Source organism: Lactuca virosa, chromosome 2 (assembly GCF_052849685.1).
Source record: "Lactuca virosa cultivar CGN04683 chromosome 2, Lactuca_virosa_CGN04683_v6, whole genome shotgun sequence".
NCBI classification, from domain to species: Eukaryota; Viridiplantae; Streptophyta; class Magnoliopsida; order Asterales; family Asteraceae; genus Lactuca; species Lactuca virosa.
In genome coordinates this window covers 175,381,137-175,405,355 of record NC_136427.1, presented here as the reverse complement: position 1 = coordinate 175,405,355, position 24,219 = coordinate 175,381,137, and the positions used below count along the sequence as shown (strand labels likewise).

At 35.1% G+C, this 24,219-nt stretch overlaps 1 pseudogene; it reads left to right on the top strand.

The window, feature by feature from the left end:
* The first annotated feature begins 326 nt into the window (after positions 1 to 326).
* Positions 327 to 23,288, top strand: LOC145157982 (UDP-glucose 4-epimerase-like; annotated as a pseudogene).
* The last annotated feature ends 931 nt before the right edge of the window (positions 23,289 to 24,219 follow it).

The window sequence follows — 24,219 nt, the reverse complement described above, 5'->3', positions numbered from 1 at the left end:
GGCGAATGTAGCTATTAACAAGAACTTATTCAAATTTTCATGTGAAGAACTCAAAGCCAAAATATGAATCTTGGAGTTTGAAGATGATCGTTGGATTGAAAGTAGGGAAACCTATGGTTGCAGATGGTTTCACAAATGTCACTTTTAAGGTTTTCAGGAGTCATAATCATGAGGTTCATGAATTCTCTTTGGCTGATACTCCATTTAAGAATCCTTATGATTGTATTTCATTGTTCAAAATCGTTTCAAAGGATACTATGAAGTATGGGCCAATCTATCAGGTTTTGAGAAGAATGATATGAGCATACATTCTTGAAGTTGTAAAGATGGATGTTCAAATTGCAGTTGTTCTTAAAATAAATCCTATCTTGAAGCCATTTCCACCTGTTGTGAATGTGGATAAATTCAAGAGTGGTTTTATTGAAAAAGATCTTTGGGGAGTGGCTTACAAGATGAAAGAAAATTAATCTGTGAAGCACTACATGTTGTTGTTAAGATATAAGCATTTGTACTCTATTGCAAGTTTGAATTAAATCCTTGCAAGAGTGGAGGAGAACAAGTCAAACAATGAAGTAGATTTGAAGTATGTTTTCGATATGCTTTAATGGTGGATAGTTATTCGGATGATATTATTTAAGACTATTCCGAAGGCTTTTCAAGTTATAGAGAAAGAGCCAGAAAAGACCACAAAAACAACTTGACATGAAGGGGGAGATTGTTACGATTTGGAAATAATATTGTGACTAGTTGTATGTGTTGTTTGCATTTTGGTTGAAATGTTTAGTGTCTTTTCTTAATTCTAAAATGTATTGTTATTTTGATTTCGGAATGTACTTAATCTTAGGTTTGCAGTTCTGAATTGTCGAATTAGGAATCCTCTCTAGTGCTCCTCTGACGCCTATACACATGGGTATTAGTTAGTAGAATGGATAGTTTTTCAAACAAAATAGTTATGCACAATCTCATTGTAATGAATTGTTCTTCCTATCCATTAATGCAAAATAAATCTTATTTACCTTCTTGTGTTCATTTAAATCAATCAAATCTTCGGGTGGTGTTTTCATTTTAGAATCTATCGTTCCTAAAATCCTGTGATCAGCCTTCCCTTTTTTTGGTTGAACTTGTTGTGCGGGTCCAAAATCGTAAACATGTTCCGGTGAGGAGGTGAAAGGCAATTGGAATTGGAATTGGAATTGAGGTTGTGTTTCGGTTGGGGGTGTTGGTCATGGTGGTTGAGATTGGAACTTTTGTGGCATTTGGAATGACGAATACTAGGTAAGAACACCGCCTACAAACATTTGGCTTTGTTGTGGCATTAGTGGACAGTAAGATGGTGGTGACGTCGAATCGTAACCGAAGAGCGCAATTGAGGTTGGAAGAGTTGGAAGCATTTTGGTTTTTTGAAGTTTAAAGAGTAAAATGGTTGTGTTTGGTGTGGATTAAAGAGGTGATATATGTGTGTATGTGTATTTATAGAGTTTTTTTTCGGGTAAAAATGCAAATTACCCCCAACGGTCATATAGCCAACGACTATATAGGTTGTAACGATCAATTTTTTTCCCATGTAGAAACTAATCGATGGCAATACACCGCTGACAAAAAATGGGTCCTGCGCCGGTGTTCATCGGCGATAAAACAAGCGACATCGATTTTCCACCAGAAAATGGACAACGACACCCTTTAGTCTAAGGATAAGGCGGGTTTTGAATAAGGTAAAGATTATCCAATGAGTTTGAATCCTTTAAGGATTTATCTGATGCCTATAAATAAACTACTAGGGATCAAACTGTAACATCCTGACTCCAAGGTATAAATTTTAAAGCTATATATATTTATGTTCTTAGACCTACTCGACGAGTTGGATGCCCCAACTAGTCGTGTAGAGAAGGTTAAAGCCGCTTGGATTCTAGACCCTACTCGACAAGTTGAAGGACCCCAACTCGACGAGTAGAGGTTGTGCATGAAAACCCTAATTTTTAGGGTTTGCACCTTATTTAAAGGACCTTAAGTCCTCCTTCCAGCCACCTTACCACCTTTTGACGTCCAGAAGCGAACCCTAATCGATCTAACCCTATTTTGAGTTTTTGTGAGGCTAAAAGTGTGTGTTTGGTGCATTTCTTGAAGAGGCTTGGAGATTTAGAGGCTTGGAACGAGGAGAAGCTTGTAGATCCAATATCTACATCATGTTGGCATCCAGTTGAAGGTAAAAAGTCCTTACCTTGGCTTTCCTTTTCTAGGATCCCTTCTTATGTTAGAAAATTGTCACTTCTAGTGCAAAATGGAGTCACTTCCGGATTTGAGCTTGTCACAAGGGCAAGGTTTCAGATCTGGACTCCTCTAGGCCCTTATGGACATAAAGCCTCATGCTTTATGAAGCTTTGGCCCTCCTCCATGTCCAAAACCTCTTCCTAAGGCTAGTTATGAGTGTTTTAGATTCTTGGAGCCTTGGATGCATATAAATTTAGCACTTTACGTGGTAACTATACCCTAAGGGGCTAGATCTACAGTTTGGAGATTTGGTTTCTCATAAAAGGGTCTGAATGAGAAAAGGACTGAAGGAACTCGATGAGTTGCATAGTCAACTCGACGAGTTGAATGAGGGTTTCCCGCTTTCTGGATTATGCATGAACTCAGCGAGTTAATGTTATAACTCGACGAGTTGGTTAGGGTTTTCCCGTCTTTTGGTCACTGCATGAACTCGACGAGTTGGGTGGAAACTCGGCGAGTTGACTCGAGTTTCCGGTCTTTGAGTTCTGAAGGAACTCGATGAGTTGCTAGATGCACTCATCGAGTTGGGTCAACAAGGATTGTTGACCTTGACTGTTGACTGTTGACTTTGACCAGGGTTGACCAAGTTTGACTTCAAGGGTATTTCAGTAATTTGGGTTTTATAGAATTGATCCCATGCTAATTGTAGGTGTTTGAGTTGGAGCTGTATTTGGGGAGTTTGACATTATCATCCAGAGCTACTCGTGAGGTGAGTTTTCCTCACTATACTCAAGGGTCTAAGGAACCAAGGTCGACCCTTTGGATTGTTATCCTGTTATGATATGTTAGATCGGTATCCTAGTAGATAGGATGTTCTATGTGGTTATGATCTGTGAGGTCGGTATCCTGGTAGATAGGATGTTGCTATGCTTACTGATCTGTAGATCAGTTGACTGTCTGTAGACTGTTATGTGATTATATGATATATGTGCACATGATTGATTGGTGGTTGAGGCTTACTGCTTTGTGCGAGATCCAACAGACCATGGCATTCCAACCTGATGGTTGTCGGCGAAGGGTATTCCATCCCGAGGATGATTGGACCTATAGTATGTTGGCATTCCAAACCGATGGTTGAGGGGCTGGGGTATTCCAACCCGATGGTTGATTGGGCCCATAGTATGCTGTTATTATATGTGTGTTATTTGTTATGCGGGTATTTTGGGAGAACTCACTAAGCTTCGGGCTTACAGTTGTTGATTTTGCTCCAGGTACCTCAGATGATCGCGGGAAGGCGAAGGTGTGATCGTGCACCTCCTTATGTTATTATGATTTTATTTCTGGGGTACTCTGACATGGAACCATTTTGGAAACAATTTTTAATAACTATTGGCTTTTAAATATTTTAAAAAGTTTTAAATTGGCATGATTTTTATGGGTGTTACAAAAACGCTAGTATCTTATTTCTTCTCCCAAAACCATCGACATGAATGAGCAGCTTAAAGAAATGTTCCAAGAATAGGCTAGGCAAGAAAGGTTCGAGATCATGAAATCCTTGATGGCTTGTAAACATCAAGATGTTATTTCCGTGTGTACTCATATTCAGAAAATGAAGTCGTATATTGACTGAATGGGGAGCTTGAGAGTCAAGTTTCCAAAAAATTGTCTATTAATATGGTCCTTAACTAGATGTCTGCTTTGTATCATCAGTTTATCATGAACTATAATATGAACAATCTCGACTAGAACCTAATGGAACTTCATAGCATGTTGAAAACTGTCAAAGCTAGCATGCTTAAGACCAAAGGTACCATTGCTCCTACTTATGTCTTGGCCATTGGCCAAGTTAGTGCTAACAACTAGAAGAAGCCTTCTCATTGCAAGGTAAAGGTAAATGCTAAGGTTGGATCATCCAATCAATTCCTTAAGAGAAAGTCCGATTCTGATATAGCTTCCAATACTAATCCCAAAGAGGCTGTTTGTTATTACTGCCAAAAAATGTCGCTAGAGATGTAGCTTCCAAAAGTACCTATAAGATATGAAGAAAAACAAATATAAGGGTATTGGCACTTTAGGTATCTTTTACGATTGATGTTCATAAAATGTGAACTTCTAGTTATTGGGTTCTTGATGTTAGACATCGTACTCACATTTGCTCGGATTTGCAGGAACTAAAGAAAAGTAGAAGGTTGAAGCATGGGGATATGAGCCTAGGACTGGCAATGGAGCGAGTTTTGTCCCTGATCCAATCCAAACCTATATTAATTACATGGGTTTTGAGCATATTTTTTGATTTGTTTACCCGTTAACGACCCATACTCGCTAACCCTTTTATTAAAAGTGTAGGGTTATGGATCATCATTGATACACTTCATTTATAACCATCCCATATAAATTATAAAATCATACATTTATATTTTATACTACTCATCATTTATTATTAATTTCAATCAAAAGTTATAAGGCCAAACCGTGCTTACATAGGACTCAAGGAGTCGAAAGCTACTCTTCAGGTCTTCTACCAAAAATCATAATATTGTTCTATTTATATTCCATTAAGCAATTGTCAATATCATTTATAAATCAATAAAATCATCAATCAGTTAGGATAAAGTTTTCAATTTCTATTCTCTATCAATGCATTCGACAATCAAAAATCAATCGGAAGTTGTTGCATTAGTGATTTTTTATTCCAATCGAAAGTGCTCTAGTACATAATACGTTTTCTAAATCGATATTTGTTTTATTTAAGAATTTTTATTTTAAGTATTAAGCTATAGTAGACATTTTTATTTAAGAAATGTTATTTTAAGAATTACATAAAATATGTTTTATTAGTCAAAAACTCAACGGGTTACGGGGCAGGTTTGGATAATTGTTGATTCGGTGGATAAGGATATGGGTTTGATTATTCAAAATCATGCAAGTTATAAAGCAGATTTGGATCAGATTTTGACATTTGGTAAAAGAGTTCGGATCAAGGTTGATTCGCTCCAAACCTGCTCCATTGTGAGGTTTAACTAATCCTGATCATGGGGATTAGAGGAACTGCACATGTAACAAGGATCAGGGAATACAAGTTCATGCTTAACATCAATGTTTCATTTTGTTTATTGAATTTTTGCTACTTGCCTAATATGGATAGAATCATTATTTCATATTACACATTGTACAAGGAAGCTTTTTGTTTTTCTTTTCATAATAATAATGATGATATTTTGGTTTAGAAAAACAGTTCCTTTATTTTCAAAGCTAATCCTTGTAATGGTATATATGAAAGTATTATTTATGTTGGCGACTTTGATAATCTAATGTTAAATGTTGGTTCTTCTAATGGTGTATTGGATAAATCACGCATGCGGCATTATCATCTTGGTTATATAAACAAGAAGCACATCGCCAAGCTCCAAAATAATAGGATCTTAGAATCATTTGACCTAGAGTCGAATGATGTATGTGATTCTTGATTACTTTTGCAGATGAAAAAGGCGCCTTTCATAGGAAACTTTGAAAGAGGAAAGGATATATTGGACCTAATCCACATTGATGTATGTGGACTGTTCAGATCTGCCACCATGCCTGGTGAATGATACTTTGTGAATTTTACTTATGATTTTAGTATATATGGCTACATCTACTTAATGAAGCATAAGTCAGAACCCATTGAAGTGTTAATAGAATTCCAAGAGGACTTTGAAAACCAACTAGGCAAAGAGATCAAGTTGCGCCGTTCTGACAGGGTGGAGTATACTTGAGTCTTGAGTTTATCGATCATATAAAAGATCGTCGGATTATCTCACAATTTTCTCTTCCCAGAAAACTACAACTTAATGGTATTGCAGAGATAAGAAATCGAACGCTATTGGATATGGTTCAATCTATCATGACTCAAGTTATGGTTACGATAAGTTTATGGGTTTACTCCTTAGAAACAATAGCTAATATATATATATATATATATATATATATATATATATATATATATATATATATATATATATATATATATATATATATATATATTAAACCTCCTATCAACTAAGATGGTCACTAAGACACTACCTAAAATGTAGAATGGGAAACCTACCAATATTGCACACTTGAAAGTCCGGGGTTGCGAAGTTTTTGAGGTGAACGATAAAGTAGAACCTAAAATGGAAAAGGGTTACTTCGTGGAGTATCTTCAAAATTCTTTTGGATACTTGTTCTAAAATGCTTCTGGGAACAAAGTATTTGTGTTTCGAAAGGGATTCTTCCTTGAGATGGAGATCATGTCCAAAGAAACTAGTGGGAGCGAAATAGGTCTTGAAGAGATTCAAGAGTCAAACGAAGAAGGACCGATACTCAAAAATGGCTCTCAACCCGAGGTTAACAACCTATTGAGAAAACTGATATAATTCCAACTCCTTCACTTCATAGATCTAATAGAGTTTGTATTCCTCCCGAGTTTTATGGTTTCCATATTGGAATAAAAGGAGACGTGCTAATCAGTGATCGTACACTGGTATGGATGAACTATCCAATTATAAGGAAGCGATGATAGGATCCAAAACTACTAATTGGAATGAGAGTATGAAAAGTGAAATTCAATCCATGTATGATATCCAAGTTTTGAATGTCGTTGATCATACACCTATCCTTTAAATCATTGGGTGCAAGTGGATCTTTAGGAAGAAGACAAATTTGGATGGAAATGTGCATACATTTAAAGCTAGGCTAGTCCAGAAGGGTTACACACAAACTCAAGGAATTGATTGTGAGGGAACCTTCTGTAAGTCCTCAAATCGCTACGTATCAATCGGATTTTACTATGATGGTGCAGAATTCCAATCTAGTGAATGATGCAAGATATAATATGAATAAGAACAAGATGATTAATCTTCAATGCACACTATTATAGATGAATAGTCGAGTACATAAGATTCACGATTACACTTTGTTTTCTCTCTGTTTCTCTCTTGAACGTCTTCTTGGCTTATAGAAGCCCCCAAAAACGTCCCACACCCTTTACAAGGTTCAAGTAACACTATTTATACCTAGACCTAATAACCAAGGCCCAACCCAAAACCCAAACAAAACAATATTAAGCCTAACCGAAATCACATGTGATTTCGGTCCAAACAACACCAAAACATGGTGTTTTTGGTCCTAGACCGAGAACTATAATAGCTTATGAAAAGCAAAGTATAAACCACAATTTATGATCTAACAATCTCCCCCTTGGTTTGTAGCTTTCTTTTCACTTAGTATAAACCATAATTTAGTCCTAACAATCTCCCCGTGGTTTATAGCTTTCTTTTCACTTAGTATAAACCATAATTTAGTCCTAACAACCTCCCCCTTGGTTTATAGCTTTCTTTTCTTTTTAGTCTTCCTTGATTTTTAGCTTTCAGCTCTAATCTTCGATTTCTTCACAACTTCAAGATGAATATATGAATTTCTGCATAAATGACTTCATGTTGAACAATCGGACTTCCTTTTAAGAATTTGACTTTGAACACACATTGGGTGTAGAGGCTTCTTGTAAAGGTTCTTGAAAATCAGCACTTTCAGCTTTGAAACACTTCAGAGAAAATAACAGAGAGACCGATTCTTCTGGATCACTTTAGCAAGTTCATAAATAGCATCAAATTGATTGAGGAGGCTTCAATCCAATCTGTCACATAACTTCAATTACAGCTTCACCTTGTTTCTGGGGTTGAAAGATTGTATGTTGAAAAATAATCTTCACTTCCAGTTCCTTCGAATGAGTGTTCTTTAATGATCACCATTGCGCCTTGAAAAGTAACCATGACTAAAAAGTCCCTGTGGATCACATAATCATAAAGACCCTTCTCACCACAGTTGTTCAAGGACCCAACCTTGGCTCAGAAGGAGACTACTCGCAGTATCTGTGTGAACACGGAGGAACCCACTGCGATTTGATGAGTATCAGAGAACTACTCATGGCCTTTTTGATGTCAGCCCCTGTATATCCTAGATCAAAGATCTCAATACAGTTTTTTTAAGTTAAACAAGTTAACTTGGCCCTTGGCGAGACGTTCAACGATAATCGTGCCTTGCGACGTGTATCGCCCTGGTGCCATGACATCTGTACAGTTTCAGACTTTTAATTCCTTAAATACGACAGTTCCTAGAAAGATACTGCCTAACTGATAATTTGTACAGTTTCAATCCTTCAATTCCTTGTGAAAATAGAGTGAAGTGTAATGACCATCAACTCCTTTCCAAGCTTCTTCTCCTTGCTTAGAAAATTCCGATACAGTCTCCTTGAGTCTCTTCTCCTTTTGAATTCGCTTTTTAAGACAAACGAAACTTTGAGATAAAAATAAAAGTAAAAATAAACTTAGCACACAATATAAATAACTAAGAAATAAAAATAAAATTAAATTACACTCAAAATAAAATTTTTTTGGAATTTTGATTTTTCTGAAAAAGAAATAAAAACAGAAAGAAACATATTTTTGGATTTTTTTTTGAATTTTATGATTTTTGTTTGATTTTTTTTAATTCCCCCCCCCCCCCTTGAATTTGTGCATAGAGGAAAAATATGAACAAATTTAACAAAAACAAAAAAATAATAACTAAATTTAAAACATTTTAGGATCAAAGTTGTCAAGCAATTCAATATCGATTATCAGCACACACCTGCATGTTTAGCTCTGGTCAATCACCAATATTGTGGTCCACTTAAACACAAAGGATATTCACAAGTTGGACAGATTATAAATGACAATACATTATGATCATATGCCTAAATAGACCATTTTGCTGACGACGACCAAGGATATTGTTGTCCACTTAAATTCTGCAACGAGATTTACATACAACCTTTAGTTAATTCAATTTTAAGTGCACTAGAATGTGTTCCCCAGTTCACGTCATACCCTAGCAATCAAGGAATTCCAAAGAGCTCTTTACTTTAGGTGAGTGCTCAATTATTTGAGAGAGAAGATAGATATAGAGATGCATATGTTGTATCCCAGGTCGGATCTATTCAAATCACGCAGAGGGACAACATATGACTAACATAGATAGAGGGATAGAGAAATAGAAAGATAGATATGCTATGTCCCAGATTGGATCTTCCGATCATGCAGAGGGGACAACATATGACTGACATAGATAGATAGAAAGAAGCATAGATAGAGATGTATAGAAATAAAGGTGCATATGATGCATCCCAGATCGGATCTTCCGATCACGCAAAGGGGGCAACATATGACTGGCAAAGAGGATAAGATTAAAAACAATTTCACACAGACCTACTTTATCAAAACCCCCCAGTCACCCTATCAGCACCAGAATTAAGGACATTAGTCTGTTCATCAAAGAAATGTTAAGCCACAGTTCTAGATGATAAATAACTTTAATGTATCTTGTAGGCTCCCTTGTTTATCTCACTGCTCAATCTATCCAAGCGCTGTATGGTCAGTCCAAATGAAACTATCTAAGTCCAGATGAGTTAACACTGTCTAGTCCTTTCATTTTCAGCTATGTCTAGTCCTTTAATTTGGAATCCTTCGTACCTATCAGCACATCGAACACAGAGTCTAAACAGTTTAGTTTCAGTGCATTACTCGCATCTCATATTGCCCTTTAGCACTAAACTTCATATCACTTCCCCATAACACATACCAAAGAAGACATATTTTTGGAATTTTTGATTTTTATAATTTTTGATTTTTATAATTTTTTTGTATTTTGATTTCTCCCCTTAATTTGTGCATGGGAAGAAAGGAAATAAAATAAATCCGCCAATTAAAAAAAATTGTCTTCAAAACGTATCATTTTAAGAAAAGCTTAGAAGTGTCGAGAGAAAAACTCAAATCGTAATTCAGCAATTGAAGTTGCATCCAGATGATATGAGAACAGCACGCAGATGCAACTACATGTTCAGCCTCAACTGTGTTTCAACTCTGGAACGAAGTTAAGATATTCAATATTCATCACGCCATTAAATGAGATCCCCATTTGTGATCCTTTCTTTCTTCCTTCGCGAAAAGGACACATACCCTCAACTAAAGATTCTGAATGTTGTACAGTTGAGAGATGTCTCCTATAATGTGCCTGGAACAGCCACTATCAACAAACCGAAGTCTGATGATATTCGTCCATAGCTGCTCCGACACAGAGTGAGGGATTAGTTGCTTTTTGGAACCCAGTCCATTTTGAAACTAGGTTGACCTTTATCATCTACACAAGGTACTCTCTCCCATGACATATCTTGTATATTAGACACAAAAGATGAAGAAATGTTAGAATCATTTGATCATTTGGGAGTATTAACCTTTGGTACCCATCCGTAGTCAGGTTTAACCCATTTCTTGTTTGAGCGGATGGATGCCTTAGCACTTGCTTTAGAACTTGAAACCGATTGCTGAAATGACTTTGACCTAACCGATTTTGGTCTAACACAACCATCTCTTGAATTTGGCTGCTTGTCACACATTACCCTTTTGTCCTTGGGAGATTGATTCTTGCCCTTCTTAGCATCCCAGTCACCATTGAGTGAATGTGACCTCGAAGGGTTTCTTTTAGAGGATCTCCCTCTTGGCATATTCTGCCAACCTTATGCATAGTAGGGGACATACGAACAATTTGGACAATTTCTGGAAATGTGTCCTGGTGTTCCACAGTGGACACATGTCTGTTTCTTCACGTAGAAGTTGTTTCTGCCTGCCCCTGGTAGCGTGCCCATGCCTTGTCTCATATTGTTCCCATAAGCACACTTACAAAAAGTAGTCTGTTTCGCTTGTTTTGGTGGCCTGTATTTACCAATAGCAGGTTTATTAGAAGTAACAAAATTAGAATCAACAGATTCAGAGTTCAAAGAGACATTGGTTTGACAATCAACATAATTAATAGAAATAGAATTATTTATGTTCTCCTTGTTCTCATCTTCCACTACTTTACCTTCACATGAAGTAGAAGCATTAGTATCATTCACCTCAATATTCTCAGTTGGGCCAGATTGTTCAGTCTTAACTGAAGCTGGTACAGGGGGCGGGCCAAACTGAGCAGATATCTTTACCTCATTGGTTTCAAGGGGCGGGGTATAGTTGTCATTAAAGGGAGGTGGAACACTGTGATACCCTAGACCCTTATTCTGATTATCATTAAATTTTAACTGTTTTTCTATCATGGACACAACTACCTCACTTGACACGTCAAATTTCTTCAAGTTAAATTCAACATCTTTATATTTAGCTTTTAATGTATCAAGTTCGACAGTTAATTTGGCAATTTTTACTTGAGCATAATCGTAATGCTCACATTTTATACTGTATTCTTCCTTAATTCTTTTTAAATCTTTTGTTTGGGCCTCTAATTGATTTTTTAAGGGTTTTTGGGCCTCTCTTAGAGTGTATCCTTCATATTTAAGGTCCTCAATTTTCCTAATTAATAATTCATGTTGATCACCATAAAGTTATTTTTAGCTTCACAGGACTGAGAGCATGAAGCTTCATTAACCTTGGTGATTGAAGAACTCATTATTCACCAAAAAGAGTAATTTACCAAAAATAGAACTGACTGTGAAGCTAAGAAAAAATGCCCTTTGACTTGAAACCTCGAAACTCAAACATAAAAGTCAAACTTAAAACTCAAAAGTAAAATTTGAAAGTCAAAACTCAAACTTGAAAGTCAAAAGTCAAATTTGAAAGTCAAAAGTCAAACTTAAAAGTCAAAAGTCAAATTTGAAAGTTAAAAGTCAAACTTGAAAGTCAAAAGTCAAAATTGAAAGTCAAAAGTCAAATTTGAAAGTTAAATTTGAAAGTGAAAAGTCAAACTTGAAAGTCAAAAGTTAAATTTGAAAGTCAAAAGTCAAACTTGAAAGTCAAACATGAAAATCAAACATTTTGTCCAAAAAAAATAACCTTAACCGAAAAAAAAACATTTCTAGATCGAAAACGAGGGTTTTGGACCAAAAATGTGACTTTTGGGCCAAAAAATGAGATTTTGGACCGAAATTTGCAAAGCCTCATGACCCAACCGAGAAGACTCGCACACAATCCATCGAAAACTCTGGACCGAGAACTAGACCGAAAACCAGCGAGACCGAGAACTGCTGACCGAAAACGTGCGAACCAAGAACAACGAACCGAGAACTCCGAGGCTTCGGACCGAGAACGAGGCCGAGGACTTCGCAACCGAGAACCTGATGACCGAAATCGCAGATGGCGTCCGAGAAGTTATAGGGTTTGACCGAATGCGAGGGTGGCCGCCGGGATCTCGCAAATTTTGACCTAAAATACCCAAAACTTGCCAAAAACACAAGATTTTCAAATCTTTAATGCCAAAATCGATCAAAGACTCAAATATATGAAGAACACGAAGAACAATGGCCAAAATTTTGTCAAAAGTAAAATAAAAACACCAAGAAACTCCAAGAAAGCTCTTAATAATATTTTGCAATAACCCGATTGCTACCTATTCTTTGCTCTGATACCAAATGTAAGTCCCCAAATCTCTAAGTATCAATCGGATTTCACTATGATGGTGCAGAATCCCAATCTAGTGAATGATGCAAGATATAATATGAATAAGAACAAGATGATTAATCTTCAATGCACACTATTATAGATGAATAATCGAGTACATAAGATTCACGATTACACTTTGTTTTCTCTCTGTTTCTCTCTTGAACGTCTTCTTCGCTTATGGCAGCCCCAAAAAACGTCCCACACCATTTACAAGGTTCAAATAACACTATTTATACCTAGACCTAATAACCAAGGCCCAATCCAAAACCCAAACAAAACAATATTAAGCCTAACCAAAATCACATGTGATTTCGGTCCAAACCACACCAAAACATGGTGTTTTCGGTCCTAGACCGAAAACTCCAATAGCTTATGAAAAGCAAAGTATAAACCATAATTTATGACCTAACACCTTCTCACCAGTAGCCAAGAATCACTACTAGAAAACAACCCTTTAATGACACGCAAACAATGACACGCGGTGATTTACGATACGTAAAAGCGTGTGCCCTAAAAATAATGTCATCTCTTCTAAAATTTGAAGGATAGAGGACACGCTTTTGTGCGTGCCCTAAAATTAATATCCAACAAAAAAAAAATTAAAAACACGGAGGGCACTTATTTAAAAATGGGTGTCGTCTAGAAATGTCGCTTTATATTTTTTTAATGAAAGGCGCGTTCTCTTCTTTCGGAGCTGGGGGGAAACGAAAATCCCAAAAGTTTGAAAGGCCGCCATTGTTATCCTCTACCTTATTTCCATCGTTCTTTTCTATCTCTCTCTCTCTCTCTCTCTCTCTCTCTCTCTCGCTCTCTCTCTAATACCCAAAAAAACCCTAATATCATCACCAATCCTATAATTTCTATTGATTTTATTTAGTTCTGCTATTGATGGGTTGTACAGTCGCCGAAAGCGGGCCGACGATATCTTGCCTAATGGTTTCAAACACCTACCTGAGAGACTATTGTGTAATTAACGTAATTTTGTTCAGATTAAGAGGTCTCACAGCTACTCGAGTGTTACAACTCAATTGAGGAGTTTCTTTTTCCTTATAAGCCCCCAATTTCTGCTTGATTTATAGAATGTAATTATTGTAATCTACTCAGATGTTGATAAAACCCTAATTCTACCTTTTTTGGGTTGTTTAGCTTTAATTATTAACCGACATTTTTAGCTGCGAAGTAGCCGCCATACGTTTTGTGAAAAAGAAAAAAGATAAAAAAAATGATTGCGGCCCTGATCTACTTTTGCTTGGATTTGAAGATCCAAATCAGCTGCCATTTTTTTCCGTGTTGGAGTGATGGCCTGCCTTCATGTTAAATTCAGAGTTCCCCCAATATGACCGTGTTTATGCCCCAATCGATCAAAGCTTTTTGGTTTTATAGTGCTCCTCTTCAATGATTTCGGTGTTAGCCAGTCTCTCAGTGGAACACGATATTCGGCTTCGAGGTATGCTTATCGGTTGCAATTACATCGATCACCCAGTGTAAGGTTTTTCTGTTCTTGTCTATGTGTGAAGATTTCTTACCTGATTTCTCCTTGTGGGGTACAATTACACTGGCGGGTCCTGATGATCTTATGATTATAAGCCTTAATCTTTAGCTTACATATGCATACTTTACGACCTGAAAATTACACAATTCTTGGGGTTTTTTGTTCCTTTGGTCAAATTTTACAGTATAATTGATGTTCTTGATTGGTGTATATAATAATTTTGTGATAGATTTCTATGTATATATTATCTATAATTTAAAAAGCATCATTTACAATGCTTTAAGAGTGCATTCATGAATATAAACAACAAACACGTCAAAACACCTAACTAATTAAATCAAATATGTTTTCAGGGAGTTGTGTTGGCTACTTAAGATATTTGTAAATATAGAGTAGTAAATGGATTGTGTTGTAATTATAGGTTTGATGCTGTGGTACACTTTGTTGGGCTGAAAGCTGTGGGTGAAAGCGTGGACCATCCATTCCGTTACTTTGATAATAATTTGATCGGGTCCATCACTCTATACAAAGTCATGGCCAAATACAATTGTAAGAAGGTATGTACCCTGTCTTGTCTTTCACACTGATCTTGGATTCAAGATATATTCACCTAATTTTAAATGTTGGCAGTTGGTATTCTCTTCATCTACAACTGTTTATGGACAGCCGAAGAAAATTCCATGTGTTGAGGACTTTGAACTCAAGGCAATGAACCCATGAGAGTGGGAAACTTGGTGAAGATCCGATTGGGATCCCAAATAATATGATGCCTTACATACAACAAGTAGCTGTTGGAAGATTACTAGAGTTGAATGTTTATGGTCATGATTACCCCACAAAGGATGACAGTGCTGTATGTATGTATCTATCGTTGTTAATTGTTAATTGCTATAGCTTACTACTTCCATTGCATTGATTTTTCTTAATCTTTACAGATCCGGGATTACATCCATGTGATGGATTTGGCTGATGGCCATGTTGCAGCACTTAAAAAGCTTTTCACAAAACAGAATATAGGTGAGAGAAAACAGTCACTAGTTATATTTCATTTATTGTTTTGCTGACGTGGATTGTTGTTTAGGTTGTTTTGCCTGCAACCTGGGGACCGGTAGAGGGACCTATGTGCTTGAAATGGTGACTGCGTTTGAGAAAGTATCTGGAAAGGTTGTTCCGGTTTTTATATATAAATACATTTGTACATGACTTGGAAGGAATATTAATTTGTACAATTATTATGAAATGACATTTTTAGAAAACCCCCATTAAACCGTGTCGAAGAAGGGCTGGAGATGCTACAGAAGTTTATACGTCGACTGATAAAGCTGCAAAAGAGCTTAATTGGAAGTAATTTATTTTCTCTAAATTGTGCCACATTACATACATGAAAGTGATAGAATCAGATAATTGCTTAAGAGATTGAGAATGTGTTTGCTTTTTTATACTATTACAGGTCACAAACGGTACTTCTAGGACCGAACAACCAGTATCTCCCTACAATTGTTTCTGTATTTGCTGAGGTTAGTTGTTTTGTTTTTTTGGAAAATTAATAGAGGGCAAAGTTGTCATTTCAGATGCTTACTAATGTTGGTTTATGAGTAGATTATTTTTGGAGGGAAGGATCTTGCAACAGAGCAAACAATAAAACTAAATAATCTCTTATTATGTCTCGTTATTTTCTACGTTGTTATTGATGTTTATTTATATATTTAATTATTAATTTGTTAGATCTGGATCTTGGACTGGTGGTGATGGATCATGGGTTGAACTGTCAGGAAAGATGCAAGTCTTGGCCCATCTTTGTAAGAGAACAGATGATCGAATTGTATTGGTTTCAAATTATACCCAGGTATATTTTATGTAATTAGGAGTTTAATAAAAGTGATTAAATCTTTAAATAGCTCTCATTCTTCAGACACTGGACCTTATTGTTCCATTCTTAAGGCTTGATGGGTCCACATCAATTAGCAAAAGATAAAAGTTGGTCAGCTGCTTCAATGATCCATCAAAGGTATTTATTTTTTAATCATTTAATAAGTACATAATAATTTAATGAAAGAAGATGCTTCATTATGTTGCAGATGGTTGTGGCCTCAACTTGATAGGTGGAAACAGACTTGTTCTGTTTGGCTACAATCTACAATTAGAATGGATGTTTTTATTATATTAATTTCCAATATATATAGTTTTAGCTCTACTGTTTAGAATATTAATAATTTTTTATTCCTTGCTAAAAATTTCAGAGATATTCGAGTCATTACTAATTAAATAAATACAAATTTGGGTTATATTGTGAAATTCATTCCATTCCATTCCATTTGGGTTAATAATTATTCCTTGCTAGTGACACCAATTTAAATAATAAAAAAAACATACCTGCTAATATTCGTAGTCTAAGGAGTGATGGAATTAGATCATTAATAGAGCCTGATGACTTTTCTTGTGGCTTTGTTTTTTGATTGATGGCAATCAAAGATTCCATTAAAGAAGAAAGGTTTTCCAGCAGCATATGAATCAACCTTTGAAGCTGAAAAAAAACACCAATGTATTTATTTGGAAGGAATGGAATCTGTGATTGGAGTTGAACTCCAGGGGAATTGGAATCTGAAGAAATTGTATTTTGTCATGTCTTTGGTTTGGCAAGAAATGGAATAGAATTCATAAAATTATCAATTGACTTTAAATAGAATGGAATTCAATAATTAAAAACTGAATAATTTTCAGGAAATGGTATAGAATCCATCAAAGGTACTTAGACACTCAACTATTTTTTTTTCTAGGGACAAAGTCGTCTTTTTTATACTTTTCCTTTCCATGTAGGCTGTTGCAAGAGTCTGGAGAGATGGGCAGAAGAAGAGAGTATACATTTATAGGTTTTTGAGCACTGGAACTATTGAAGAAAAGGTAACAGATAAACTACAAATATTTCTACTGCTTTTGCTTTTTATATTATCAGTTTAGTTAAGCAAAGGGTAAAATTTATTCAACAAACACTAGCTAAGTAACATTTAGGTATTTCAGTATTTGTTACTTCTTTTTGAACATATGCAAATGCTTCTTGATGAATAATAATAAATATCACATCTCATGAATTCAAGGGACAAATCTCTCTACTGAGGATCTACGGGATCTATTTACATTTCATGAGAATGCAAGGCAAGTTTACTTTTTATAAACTGTATTCTTCATGCATTGGAGGTGTGTGTGGCATTTGATTCAGGTAAAGATATATAAAAAATATATAGCCAGCTTATATTTTAACAAGACATTAACAATAATGGTAATATTGGTTTTATAATGTTGTTATAGAATGATTTGGTGCACGGATGGGTTTGGATTTTGCACTTCGACGATGTGTAAAGGTCAGTCAATCAATTCTATTTTCTTCTGACTTCTAAAATTAACTTCAAATTAAAATCTCAAAAGAAAAAAATTGTTTTGATGTGACAGCCTACACACGAGAAAATCGGGGTAGTTGATTCACAGTGGATCATTCATCAGGTGGTCCCCTCACTCGGGAGCCAGGTGAGACCAACCCCACCCCATGTTATATTAAAATGAAAATAGAATGGTATAATTGAAAGTAGAATGTTCTTGATTCAAGGCAAGTCTGAGAATGGTGAAGCTCCATGGAAGGGGATAAGAGATAGATGCAGAAGTGAGTGGGCATTGTTCCAAGATCGACTTGCAAATGCAGATAAAGCTTACTTCAAACAGATTGGAAGGGACTAAAATACACACACACACGTACGTACGTCATTGGTTTGTTTCTTGAAACTCAATGTTGCTATTTTTTTATTCAATTTAAATTGTTGTAGTTATCACTTTAGCTGTATCTGTACTGTTGTCGTTGGAATTTTGATGCAAAGTGCATTGCCTTTATGTGTTAGCCCGTAAAGTACAAAACCTTTTTCAAAATAGATGTGTGATTTTGTTGCTGCTTTGATGCTACTGCTACTGCCATTGTTGAGTTTGTTGTTTTATACATTTATGATGTGTATGAGTTTGTTGTTTTAGGTGATTTTTACAAGATTTTGGTTGTTATTATAAACATATGAAAAAAATATATTAGTTGTTTTTTGTGTGGAAATGATTCCCTTTTATGTTAGATAGGGAATCATTGGATAATAGCAAATTTCCTATACTTGGCTGAAAACACGCAGACAAACTAATTTCATTCTTGGGTTGGCAGAAATACAAGTTTCACAATATTCAACAAGTGTTGCATTCTTCATTTCAATTGTCAGAAGAGGAAAAGAAAGCTCAAGCTGAAAGAGATAAGATGCTGCAAATGCAAGTGTTGCATTCTTCATTTCAATTGTTAGTTGTACTACTAATGATGGAAGCTGCTAATAAAGGAAATGGAAGAAGCCGCATGAAATAGATTTTTCGTATGAAACACAAAGTAGATTAGATGAATGCAAATTTATATATTGTAAGAAATAGAATTGTATGACATTAAATTTTATGCAATGGATTGTATTTTTTGTATATCGTATTTTATTTCTATTATGAGTCATTAAATGCAAATTTAATTTAAAAATTAATAAATATATAAATATATTTTTGTTAAACATTTAAATTTACGATACGCAAAAATGTGTGTCATCTTCATTTATGACATGACCTTTCTTGACATGGGTTTTAATGATACACATTGCGTGTCATAAATGTGCGTCGTCTCTCGTTATGACAGAGCCTTCCTTGATGCGCATTTGTGCGTCGTCTGAGCGTTTTACGACACGTATTGCGCGTCGCAAAAGGCTATTTTTCTAGTAGTGAATAAATATATTAAATTATTACTTGCCTTGTTGCTTTCTATGATTATGAAATATAGAAAATGGATGTGAAGACTACTTTTCTTAACTAAAAATTGACATAGAATGTGTACATGACCCAAACTAAATGGTTTCATTAATCAAAACTATCCTAATAGAGTGTAAAAGCATGAGAGGTCCATTTATGGACTCAAATAAGCATCACGAAGCTGCAATCTTTGCATTCATGAAATGGTCAACGAATTTGGATTGACTAGAAGCAGGGATTACTCTTACATATATTTCAAAGCTAGTATGAATAATGTGTTGTTCCTAGTATTATATGTCGATGATATAATCTATATAGGAAATGATGTCCCAACATTGCAAGGTGTGAACACTTGTCTTGGAAAATGTTTCACTATTAAGGACCCAGGAGATACGACTTATATATTGGGCATAAGGATCTATAGAGATAGATCGAAATGTCTAATTGGACTTAGCCAGAGTACATACTAAGATTAGGTTTTGAAAAAATTCAAACGAACAGATTCTAACAAACGATATCTACCTATGCAATATGGCACACGATTGAATAAAGACCAATCACCCAGTACTGATTATGAAACCGAAAAGAATGAGTAGAGTCCCATATGCTTTTGATATAGTATCAATCATGTATGCCATGACATGGAGTAGACTTGATATCTCATATGCTTTGAGCATGGTGAGTCGATATCAAGACAACCCTGGTGATAGTCATAGGACAACAACAAAGAATCTCCTCAAGTATTTGAAAAGAACTACAGAGAAGAGTTGCAAGTTACAGGTTACACTAATGCGAGTTTCCAGACTGGCAGTGAAAACTAGTGTTTGCAGTCGGGATGGGTGTTCTTTCTGAATGGAGGAGCAGTAACAAGCATACGTTCCAAGAAGAATACTATGGAGACTCAACGTACGACTAAGAGTATATTGCAGCTAATGAAGAAACAAAATAGACTCTATGGTTAAAGAGCTTCATTGGTGATTTTGGAGTTGTTTCAATCATCAAGAACCTATGGGGATCTTTTGTGATAATGAGGGTGTAGTCGAGTTGACTAAGGAACCTAAGGATCATGGTAACTCAAGACATATACTCAGAAAATTCCACTATGTTCAGAAGAGAGTTGAGGATGGAGACATCATTATGAGTAGAGTGTCATCTGAGGATAATCATGTTGATCCTTTCACGAAGTCGTTATCAAGAGACAAACATGGCAGTCATGCTAGGACCATTGGCATGAGACTTGATAGTGATATGTTGTAATAGTTTAGCTGTTAGTTTGATTTATTTGAAACATATAATGGTATGAATTGTAACCTTTTTGATGTTTAATTTATAGTGAATTAATAAATAGCCTGTGTTGAAATCAAAGTTGTGTTAATTCAATTATTTGTTTCACTTTTGCATGATTGAACCCACTTCTAGAATATAGAATTTGATAATATTCGAAACTCCACAGTCAGTCACACTTTGGGAAGTGAGTGAGTGGTTTAAGACTATCATGAGTATTATTTGATTGGCCATAGAGATTGGACATGGAATAGAGGTTTTGCTAACACTCATGAGTACTTGACATAAAGATTTATGTATTGGAACAAACTGCACTTAGAGATTACTTCATGTATAAGGTCACAAGTAATTCTAAGATGATAATATCTTGTTTGAAAAATCTGTTGTTCATTGGCCTACTCCAACGCTATCCGTCACTGGTGGTCATAAAGGATATCTCCGTGTATGATATGAAAAGTGGAAAAAAAACTATGTTGTCAAAGTTTATTTGTGTCTTCTCATAACTGGGAAGCAATATCTATGGGCCCCTCAATGATTTTTTACTGATATCTGAAGTGTTTGGCTGAGCCCTTACTAAATTTATGCATTCGATTTAGAATTCAGATGTGATCGTTTTTGAAATCTTTATCAGAAAACATAATTTTGAACATTGATACTGAACCCTTATCCATGTCTCATATTCATACATATATCTAAAACAAAGTAATAATTAATCAATTATCTAAGGACTAAATTTTGATTCATATCAGAGTTTGGAAATTGCATTTGATGACTATTCTCCATTGATTTTAGTGAAGTATTAAGACCTAAAAAGTTGATGACCTATCTAAGTGGGAGTTATGATTGTTGGAAATAGTGTCAAGGTCATTAACTGTTTGGTAATATTTCTAATAGTAATAGGTTCATTTTAGGTTAGTCTCATAACATAATTAGTGATAAGAAAATCAAGAATAATATGTTATTAATTTATTAACTGTTTAATAAGTTAAATGGAAATTATTTCTGAATTAATTAAATTGTTTCAATTAATTAAATAGTTGGAATATTAAATAATTAGTATAGATTAATTGGAATATTCCACAAGCTCTTAAAAAGGAGCATGGGACGGTTTTGATATCTCTCTGATAAGGATAAGGTAGGTTTTAAATAAGATAAGGATCATCCTAAGAGTTTGAATCCCTTAAGGATTTATCTGCTGCCTATAAATAGACTGATAGGAATCAAACCATAGTGGCTAACTCCTTCGCATAAAACATCCCCTCTGTTTCTCTCTCTCTCATCTCTGTGAAAATTATAATCCGTATCATAGGGTTATAGAATTTCGAAAAAACTCTTCACTAGGGTTGATCCTTGTTAGCTTTTTAGAGGTTTGCATCTAACTACATTAGAAGGATTGTACTTTCGGTCCTTCATCCATTGCAAGATCTGGTAGTTACAAGATCTCAATCAAAGCAACAAGAAGTTAGTGATTTTTCCTTTTCTTAGTTTGATTTTAAAAGTAGTTTGCTATAACTAGTAAAACCTAGATCCTTGGGTTCTTGTACACATAGGTTTTCTGTTTATTCGTGTTGCCTTGATCATGTGTATAGATGCATTGAAAACTCAAGAATGACATATGTATCACATATGTATATGTGTTTACAATTCAAGAAAATGCCAGTTGTGCATGCTCTGAAATAGAGAAAGTTAAGTGTCTTCTATCAAAGGAAAATACATTGTAATGTATGTTAGTATAGAGTGATATTTGACTAAGAAACTTCCCATTAAGTTATTTATGAGTAGTTTTGAGTTGTGTGTAAGTTCTATATCTGTTCAAAGGAAACTTAATGCAAGATAGTTGAGCTTGAAAATTTGGTTTAGGAGAACTAGTATACCGAGTAATTATGATTACTAGGTAAGTTAAGAGAGTTGGGCGGTGTAGATAAATTGACCATAAGTGGAAAGTTCAATGTTGATCCAAGGGAATAATTCGTCAAAGAAGTTAGCAGATCTTCATGTCATAGTAGTAGTGTCTAGGAACAAAAGACAATGCTAATAGTGGACATAAGGCTATTTTTCAGTACACCATCCTCATGGGATAAACAGAGTGAGAGAATCAGTTAGAAACTTGAGGACATGATTTATTCATGTGGTTTAGTTTTCAAGGATTTCTAGGATATTATCTTTCCCTAATAGGGTTATTGTATAGCGATAGTCCCAGTCAAGAATTGATTGCTGTGTGACAAAACATTTTATAAAAGAGAGTGAAGAACTCCTAATAGTTAGGATAAATTAGGAAAGCATGTGCTTAGCAAACAAGATTACACATACATCATCGCATTTCCGAGTGGACTAAGAAACCTGATGAGGAGGTGCGCATATACTATCCATAATTGTTCAAAGATTAAATTTCGAGATGACATTTTAATAAGTGGGGGAGAGTTGTAGCACCCCCGTTTTCATTTTCAAATTACAATATGGAATTATAATCTACAAGGATTGAAGCATTAACTCCAATGATTTAATAGGAAGGAATGATTAAATGTTTAAATGATAATAATAATAATAATAGTTAAATATATAAATACAACATTAAAATGTTAAGTTAAAGGTAAGGACTATTAAAAGGTCAAAATGTGAGACATATGGACTAATGATTCAAGTATGGCAATAACTAGGGGAAATTATGCCAAAACCGAAAAATGTTGCTTGAGAAGCCTTATTTGATAAGGGTATTTCCCTACGTGTTGTCCAATTCATAATATCCCTCATTAAACACTCCTAGTATAGAAAATATAACCCTAACACCACTCCATTCCCTTTTGGAAAATAAAGCTTCAGTGTTTGATCGATCTCTGGAGATTTGACCGTTAGATCATAGAGATTTTTGGATTTAAGATTCCTAAAACATATACGAAGGTTTTGATTGGAGAATTTTAAGTTCAAGGTATGGAGTTCAAGATATTGATTGTCAATTAAGGATGAATTTTTTAGTAATTTTTTCTAATATTCTTTTAGCCACCAATCAACCACCATGAACCACCGGTAGCCTAGTGTAACATTCCAATTTTTTTCAACCAAAGTTTTCATTTTTAAAATATGAGTTATCAAGGAAAACCTTTTTAAAAAAGTATAATAAAATATTAATCTGTTCAAAACATATCACATCATATACAAAAATTTGAGTAATAACAAATCAAAGTCGTCATATAAAATTATATCTATGGAAGTCTCCAAAAACAAATCCCATAGATGCAATACAGTCATGCAACGCTCTTCCCATTGTCACTAGATCAACCTCAAAAGCATTCAAATTTATGGATTAAGGACAAAAAGTAATAAGCTCTCCAAGATACCACATAATCTGCCATACACATGTGAATGACATAGTCTAACCATGGCCTTACACCCACATCCAATTGTTATAGTCAAACTATAGTCTTGACTGCTATAGTTCAACTATACTCATGTTTCTTTCATACAACTTCCATAGTCGAACTATAGTGTTTCATAAAATTTCTATAGTGCCACTATAGTCTTTCATACAAGTTCTATAGTATAACACTATTCTTTCATACAAACAAACTTCATGTAATGAAGACATACAATATCACACATAGTATAGTGAGGAAACTCACTTGATGTTAGCAACTGAAGTCTCACAAGTCTCAGAGGAAAAATAGCTAACACGGACCACCTAAAACCATATAGAAGCCAAATGTTAGTCAGTAACTCATATCCAACAATGTTTGACCAAAAGTCAAACTAGTCAAAAAGTCACCAATAAACTAGTCAAAGTGTACGGTTAATGATCAATAGTCAATACACCGTGACCCGGCTCATTTTCGCACTGTGATCACTAGGCGACAAAATAGTTGTGACCACTGTGACCCATTCTTGGTCACATCATGCTTTTCGAGGTAGAACCATCTTTTCATTAAGCACCTAATCCCCTAAGACCAAGACTCA